The sequence below is a fragment of the Oncorhynchus gorbuscha genome, linkage group LG19 (assembly GCF_021184085.1).
Source record: "Oncorhynchus gorbuscha isolate QuinsamMale2020 ecotype Even-year linkage group LG19, OgorEven_v1.0, whole genome shotgun sequence".
In the NCBI taxonomy this organism is placed as follows: domain Eukaryota; kingdom Metazoa; phylum Chordata; class Actinopteri; order Salmoniformes; family Salmonidae; genus Oncorhynchus; species Oncorhynchus gorbuscha.
This window is the reverse complement of record NC_060191.1, coordinates 73597064-73604563: the sequence shown is the minus strand read 5'-3', so window position 1 is coordinate 73604563 and position 7500 is coordinate 73597064. Positions and strand designations below refer to the sequence as shown.

The 7500-nt window shown below is 49.8% G+C and overlaps 1 protein-coding gene across 3 annotated transcripts in view; it reads right to left on the bottom strand.

Moving 5' to 3' along the window:
• LOC124006220 (SH2B adapter protein 2-like) overlaps positions 1–7500 on the bottom strand; it is a 66548-nt gene that overhangs the window by 37238 nt on the left and 21810 nt on the right. The window lies entirely within an intron of this gene.

Genomic DNA, 7500 nt, shown 5'->3' with positions numbered 1-7500 from the left:
ACTTCTGTGGCTGGGAGATTGTGAGCGTGTTTTGTCATTTCCCTAAATAGAGGCGACAGGCCCAGTCCTTCTCTCTCTGTGGAAGAACGATCTCTCCCCACAGCCCTGTTACACTGACATACATCATCATCTAGTGGTGTAAAATATTTTAAGTAAAAATACTTTAAAGTACTTATTTTAATCGTCTTTTTTTTGTGTATCTGCACTTTGCTATTTATATTTTAGACTTCATCCCTGGTCTTCCCTTCTGCCTCTGACCTGGGGGACTCACTAAACACACCTGTCTCTGACCTGGGGGACTCACTAAACACACCTGTCTCTGACCTGGGGGACTCACTAAACACACCTGTCTCTGACCTGGGGGACTCACTAAACACACCTGTCTCTGACCTGGGGGACTCACTAAACACACCTGTCTCTGACCTGGGGGACTCACTAAACACACCTGTCTCTGACCTGGGGGACTCACTAAACACACCTGTCTCTGACCTGGGGGACTCACTAAACACACCTGTCTCTGACCTGGGGGACTCACTAAACACACACGCTTCGTTTGTTGGAATGTCGGAGCCTCTGGCTATCCGTAAATAAAATAAAAACATTTAAAAATGGTGCCGTCTGTTTTGCTTAATAAAAGGAATAAACATTATTTATACTTTTACTTTTTGATACTTAAGTATATTTAAAACCAAATACTTTTAGACTTTTACTCAAGTAGTATTTAATACTGGGTGACTTCATTTTCTATTAAGGTATCTTTACTTTTACTACAGTTTGAGTTTTGGCTACTTTTTCCACCGCCAATCACATGGCTCGTACCAGATGACATCATCTGTTGTGAAGAGGTAGTTGACCAAGGACATGACTAAAGCCAGACGGAATCTGGAGAAAATAATTTCCTTTTAAATCTTTTTTTTTATCCTGCTGTGTTCAGCGAATCAAAAATAAATCTGTATCCATTTATGTTTTGTAGCAGTGTTTGGTTTGGACTCGAGCGCAACAATCCAATTGAAGAGGAATTTAGAAAGATATAAAGAACTATCCGTTTGTCAGCTAGAAATCTATAATTCCTCCTGCTCCTCCTGAGTTCTACCTCCCTCTTTTTCCTCTGCCTGTATGAGTTGTTTTCCCTGTAAATCAATGTGACAGTGGCCGCCTTGTTCCCCCTCTCTTAAGGAAGACACTCATCCCTCTCTCATCCTTCCATCTCTCTCTGCCTCACTGGGAGTATGACTCAGCCCTATCCCCCCCTCCCTCCCTCTTTCATCGCACTCCCTCCCTCCCTAACTCTCTCCCTCCCTAACTCCCTCCCTCCTTCCCTCCCTAACTCCCTCCCTCCCTCTTTCCTCTCTCCCTCCATCCCTCCCTCCCTAACTTCCTCCTTCCCTCCCTAACTCCCTCCCACCCTCCTTCCCTAACTCCCTCCTTCCTCCCTCCCACCCTAACTCCCTCCCTCCCTCCCACCCTCCAGCCCTAACTCTCTCCCCTCCCTCCCTCCCAGGCCCAGGCTGAGCCACATCGGATCACAAACCTGTCTCTCCAGGTAGCCTAGCAGTTAAGCCCGTTTGGCCCAGTAACCGAAAGGTTAAAATCCACAGTCGTGGTCAAAAGCCCTTTTTTGTCAAGACCACTGCAATCCGCCCTGGTACGCTGTCATTTAACTTCTGGGCCACATCCTGACTAATGGCAGCACGTTCTTGCATAATCAATGTTTGTCCACCTGCCTCTTGAGGATTGACCACAAGTTCTCAATGGGATTAAGGTCTGGGGAGTTTCCTGCCCATGGACCCAAAATATCGATGTTTTGTTTCCCGAGCCACTTAGTTATCACTTATGGCAAGGTGCTCCATCATGCTGAAAAAGGCATTGTTCATCACCAAACTGTTCCTGGATGGTTGGGAGAAGTTGCTCTCGGAGGATGTGTTGGTACCATTCTTTATTCATGGCTGTGTTCTTAGGCAAGATTGTAAGTGAGCCCACTCCCTTGGCTGAGAAGCAACCCCACACATGAATGGTCTCAGGATGCTTTTCTGTTGGCATGACACAGGACTGATGGTAGCGCTCACCTTGTCTTCTCCGGACAAGCTTTTTTCCGGATGCCCCAATCAATCGAAAGGTGATTCATCAGAGAAAATTACTTTACCCCAGGCCTCAGTAGTCCAATCCCTGTACCCTTTGCAGAATATCAGTCTGTCCCTGATGTTTTTCCTGGAGAGAAGTGGCTTCTTTGCTGCCCTTCTTGACACCAGGCCATCCTCCAAAAGTCTTCGCCTCACTGTGCGTGCAGATGCACTCACACCTGCCTGCTGCCATTCCTGAGCGAGCTCTGCACTGGTGGTGCCCCGATCCCGCAGCTGAATCAACTTTAGGAGACGGTCCTGGCGCTTGCTGGACTTTCGTGGGCGCCCTGAAGCCTTCTTCACAACAATTGAACCGCTCTCCTTGAAGTTCTTGATGATCCGATAAATGGTTGATTTAGGTGCAATCTTGCTGGCAGCAATATCCTTGCCTGTGAAGCCCTTTTTGTGCAAAGCAATGATGACGGCACGTGTTTCCTTGCAGGTAACCATGGTTGACAGGGGAAGAACAATGATTTCATGCACCACTCTCCTTTTTAAGCTTCCAAGTTGTTATTCCAAATCAATCAACATGACAGAGTGATCTCCAGCCTTGTCCTGGTCAACACTCACACCTGTGTTAACAAGAGAATCACTGACATGATGTCAGCTGGTCCTTTTGTGGCAGGGCTGAAATGCAGTGGAAATGTTTTTAGGGATTCAGTTCATTTGCATGGCAAAGAGGGACTTTGCAATTAATTGTAATTCATCTGATCACTCTTCATAACATTCTGAAGTATATGCAAATTGCCATCACACAAACTGAGGCAGCAGACTTTGTGAAAATGTATGTTTGTGTCATTCTCAAAACTTTTTGGCCACAACTGTAGTGTCCAAAACATCTTTCAAGCTGTCAGGAATTCCCTTGGCAGCAAGAGCCTCTCGGTGGATGCTGCAGTGACCCAATTGGCGTCGGGAGTCTCCCTGTCATGGATCTTATGCCATCAGTACAGATACCAACATATCTTGACCACCAAAGTCCATTTGATGTCACAAAGCTGTCCAGTACTCTGGTCTGTACTGAGGGGGCTCTATGCAGACTGTAGGTAGAGGTCTGTACTGAGGGGGCTCTATGCAGACTGTAGGTAGAGGTCTGTACTGAGGGGGCTCTATGCAGACTGTAGGTAGAGGTCTGTACTGAGGGGGCTCTATGCAGACTGTAGGTAGAGGTCTGTACTGAGGGGGCTCTATGCAGACTGCAGGTAGAGATTTTGACCCACTGGTTTTGGGGTAATTTTGTTATTAAGTGCTGCTTGTAACTTGTGTTGGATTTGAGCAGTCCTGATTTCTGATTTCTTCCCACAAAGTTACACTTACAATCCAGGTGGAGAGAGGAGCCGTACACACACAGTTCCCCTCCATCATCTCCTCGACTGCCTGTGCAGCATCTTTTCATTTTCAAAAACAGAATCTTGTTACACAGGTTTAGTGCACATCTCTCCCCCTCTGATTCCCGAAACAATCCTGCAGTTCTGTGCCCAAGCTCTCTCTCTACCCTCTCTCTCTACCCCCTCTCTCTCTCTCTAACCCCCCTCTCTCTCTCTACCCTCTCTCTCTCTCTCTCTCTCTCTCTCTCTCTCTCTCTCTCTCTCTCTCTCTCCACTCTCTCCCCTCTCTCTCTACCCTCTCTCTCTCTCTCTCTCTCTCTCTCCATCTACCCTCGCTCTCTCCCCTCTCTTTTTTCTCTACCCTTTCTCTCTCTACCCTCTTGCTCTCTCTCTACCCTCTCTCGCTCTACCCTCTCTCGCTCTACCCTCTCTCTCGCTCTACTCTCTCTCGCTCTACTCTCTCTCTCTCTCTACCCTCTCTCGCTCTCCTCCCCCTCCTCCTCCTCTCCTCACCGAAGCCCCGTGGTAGAGATCCAACTAGGGGGAGGTAGGAGGAGAGGCGGGAGATGAGAGGAGAGAGGGGGAGGTAGGAGGAGAGGAGAGAGAGAGAGAGAGAGAGAGAGAGGGGAAGAGATGAGGAAGAGAGGAGAGAAGATGAGAGAGAGAGGGAGGAGGAGGAGGGGGTAGGAGGAGAGGAGGGGAAGAGATGGGAAGATGAGCGGGAGGAGGAGTAGAGGAGAGAGATGAGAGGAGGAGGAGGAGAGGGAGGGGGAGGTAGGAAGGTAGGAGGAGGAAGATGAGAGAGAGAGAGAGGGGGGGGTAGGAAGAGAGGAGGAGATGAGGGAGAGGGGGAGGAGGAGAGGAGGTGGAGGTAGAAAGAGAGGAGAGAGAGAGAGAGAGAGAGGGGGTGGTAGGAGGAGAGGAGGGAGATGAGAGAGGGGGAGGTAGGAAGAGAGGAGTGAGATGAGAGGAGAGAGAGAGGAGGAGGTAGGAGGAGAGGAGGGAGATGAGAGGAGAGGAGAGAGAGAGAGACAGGGGGGGAGGTATGAAGAGAAGATCACAAAATGAAAATCAGAAGACAGATTCATGTTGAGTGAAATCCCTCTGATCTCTTTGTCTGCTTCTCCTTCTCTTTCTACTCCTCCTTTCCTCTCTCTCCTCCTCTCTACACCACCCCTCTCTACCCCTCCTCTCTACCCCTCCTCTCTCTACTCCTCCTTTCCTCTCTCTCCTCCTCCTCTCTACCCCTCCTCTATCTACTCCTCCTCTCCTCCTCCTCTCTACCCCTCCTCTATCTACTCCTCCTCTCCTCCTCCTCTCTACCCCTCCTCTCTCTACTCCTCCTTTCCTCTCTCTCCTCCTCCTCTCTACCCCTCCTCTCTCTACTCCTCCTCTCTACCCCTCCTCTCTCTACTCCTCCTTTCCTCTCTCTCCTCCTCCTCTCTACCCCTCCTCTATCTACTCCTCCTCTCCTCCTCCTCTATACCCCTCCTCTCTCTACTCCTCTCCTCCTCCTCTCTACCCCTCCTCTATCTACTCCTCCTCTCCTCCTCCTCTCTACCCCTCCTCTCTCTACTCCTCCTTTCCTCTCTCTCCTCCTCCTCTCTACCCCTCCTCTATCTACTCCTCCTCTCCTCCTCCTCTCTACCCCTCCTCTCTCTACTCCTCCTTTCCTCTCTCTCCTCCTCCTCTCTACCCCTCCTCTCTCTACTCCTCCTCTCTACCCCTCCTCTCTCTACTCCTCCTTTCCTCTCTCTCCTCCTCCTCTCTACCCCTCCTCTATCTACTCCTCCTCTCCTCCTCCTCTATACCCCTCCTCTCTCTACTCCTCTCCTCCTCCTCTCTACCCCTCCTCTATCTACTCCTCCTCTCCTCCTCCTCTCTACCCCTCCTCTCTCTACTCCTCCTTTCCTCTCTCTCCTCCTCCTCTCTACCCCTCCTCTATCTACTCCTCCTCTCCTCCTCCTCTCTACACCACCCCTCTCTACCCCTCCTCTCTCTACTCCTCCGCTCCTCTCTCTCTACTCCTCCTCCTCTTCCCTTCTCTCTCTACTCCTCTCCCCTCCTCTCTCTACCCCCCCTCCTCTTCCCTGCTCTCTCCACACGTCCTCCTCTTCCCTCCTCTCCCCTCCGCTCTCTACTCATCTCTCTACCCCTCCTCTTTCTACCCCTCCTCCTCTCCTCATACCTCTCTATCTCTCTCTCAGCCAAGTACATACAGCTGTTGGAGGAAGCATCTACCCTACCCTCTTTCAAGAGGGCCCGAGAGGGCCCAAGATAAAACCACATCTAGAGGAATCTCAGAGGATGTGGAGGGAAAGAGGAGGAGAGGAGGGAGATGAGAGGATGAGAGAGAGAGAGGGGGAGGTAGGAGGAGAGGAGGGAGATGAGAGGATGAGAGAGAGGGAGGTAGGAGGAGAGGAGGGAGATGAGAGGATGAGAGAGAGAGAGAGGGGGGTAGGAGGGAGAGGAGAGGAGATGAGAGAGGAGAGAGAGAGAGAGAGAGAGAGAGAGAGAGAGAGAGGAGGAGAGGTAGGAGGAGAGGAGGGAGATGAGAGGAGAGGGGGAGATAGGAGGAGAGGAGGGAGATGAGAGGGGAGGTAGGAGGAGAGGAGGGAGATGAGAGGAGGAGGAGAGAGAGAGAGAGAGAGAGAGAGAGAGAGAGAGAGAGAGAGAGAGAGAGAGAGGGGGCGGTAGGAGGGAGATGAGAGGAGGAGAGAGAGGGGGGGTAGGAGGAGAGGAGGGAGATGAGACGATGAGAGAGAGAGGGGAGGTAGGAGGAGAAGAGGGAGATGAGAGGATGAGAGAGAGAGGGGAGGTAGGAGGAGAGGAGGGAGATGAGACGATGAGAGAGAGAGGGGAGGTAGGAGGAGAGGATGGAGATGAGACGATCAGACAGATTCATGTTAAGTGAAATCCCTCTTATTCCTCTCTGAAGGGAGGTAATCTCTAGATCATGTAGTGAAGGATGTGTGGCAGGATAGGTGAAATGATAAGCACTGTGTTAATGTCTACAGTCTCCCCACCAGAGATTAGAGCAGCCAGGACAGAAATACTCTTATTGAAGTATCAGCCACAGCAGGCAAGGTTACGCCTGACTCAGAGGTTTTAGTGAATGAGACTTTCGCCCACGCACACACACACATATACGCACACAAACACAGGCGCATGCACATACATACGCACACACACACACACAGCTGAATGAGAGAGGCCCCCCATAAAGAGTTAATGCATAGAGTTAACTAATATTCTCTAAATCACTAGTGTCTGTTTCAATTCAACAAACAAGTAATCCTGACTCAATGTTCAGCATTAAACCAGTTTAATAGAAGACATTGCAGTGTCAACATTGACTTCAACACAAAACCTAGGAAGTGCATGGTTCTCAACCCCTTCCATAGATTTACACAGTAATCATGATTACTTCCAACCTTCAACAATTAAGGAGAGGCAGCAGAGACAGACAGAGAGAGAGAGAGAGAGAGAGCTAGCTATACTAATGCAGCTAGCTAGTTTAGCCTACTCAAACAGAGGCTAAGGCTATCCAACAGAGAGGGATGCTATGTTAGCTAGCTGGCTATGGATATCCAACAGAGAGCAATGATATGTTAGCTAGCTGGCTAAAGCTATCCAACAGAGAGGAATGATATGTTAGCTAGCTGGCTAAAGCTATCCAACAGAGAGGAATGATATGTTAGCTAGCTGGCTAAGGCTATCCAACAGAGAGGGATGCTATGTTAGCTAGCTGGCTAAAGCTATCCAACAGAGAGGGATGCTATGTTAGCTAGCTGGCTACGGCTATCCAACAGAGAGGGATGATATGTTAGCTAGCTGGCTAAGGCTATCCAACAGAGAGGGATGCTATGTTAGCTAGCTGGCTAAGGCTATCCAACAGAGAGAGATTATATGTTAGCTAGCTGGCTACGGCTATCCAACAGAGAGGGATGCTATGTTAGCTAGCTGGCTAAGGCTATCCAACAGAGGGGGATGATATGTTAGCTAGCTGGCTAAAGCTATCCAACTGAGAGGGATGATATGTTAGCTAGCTGGCT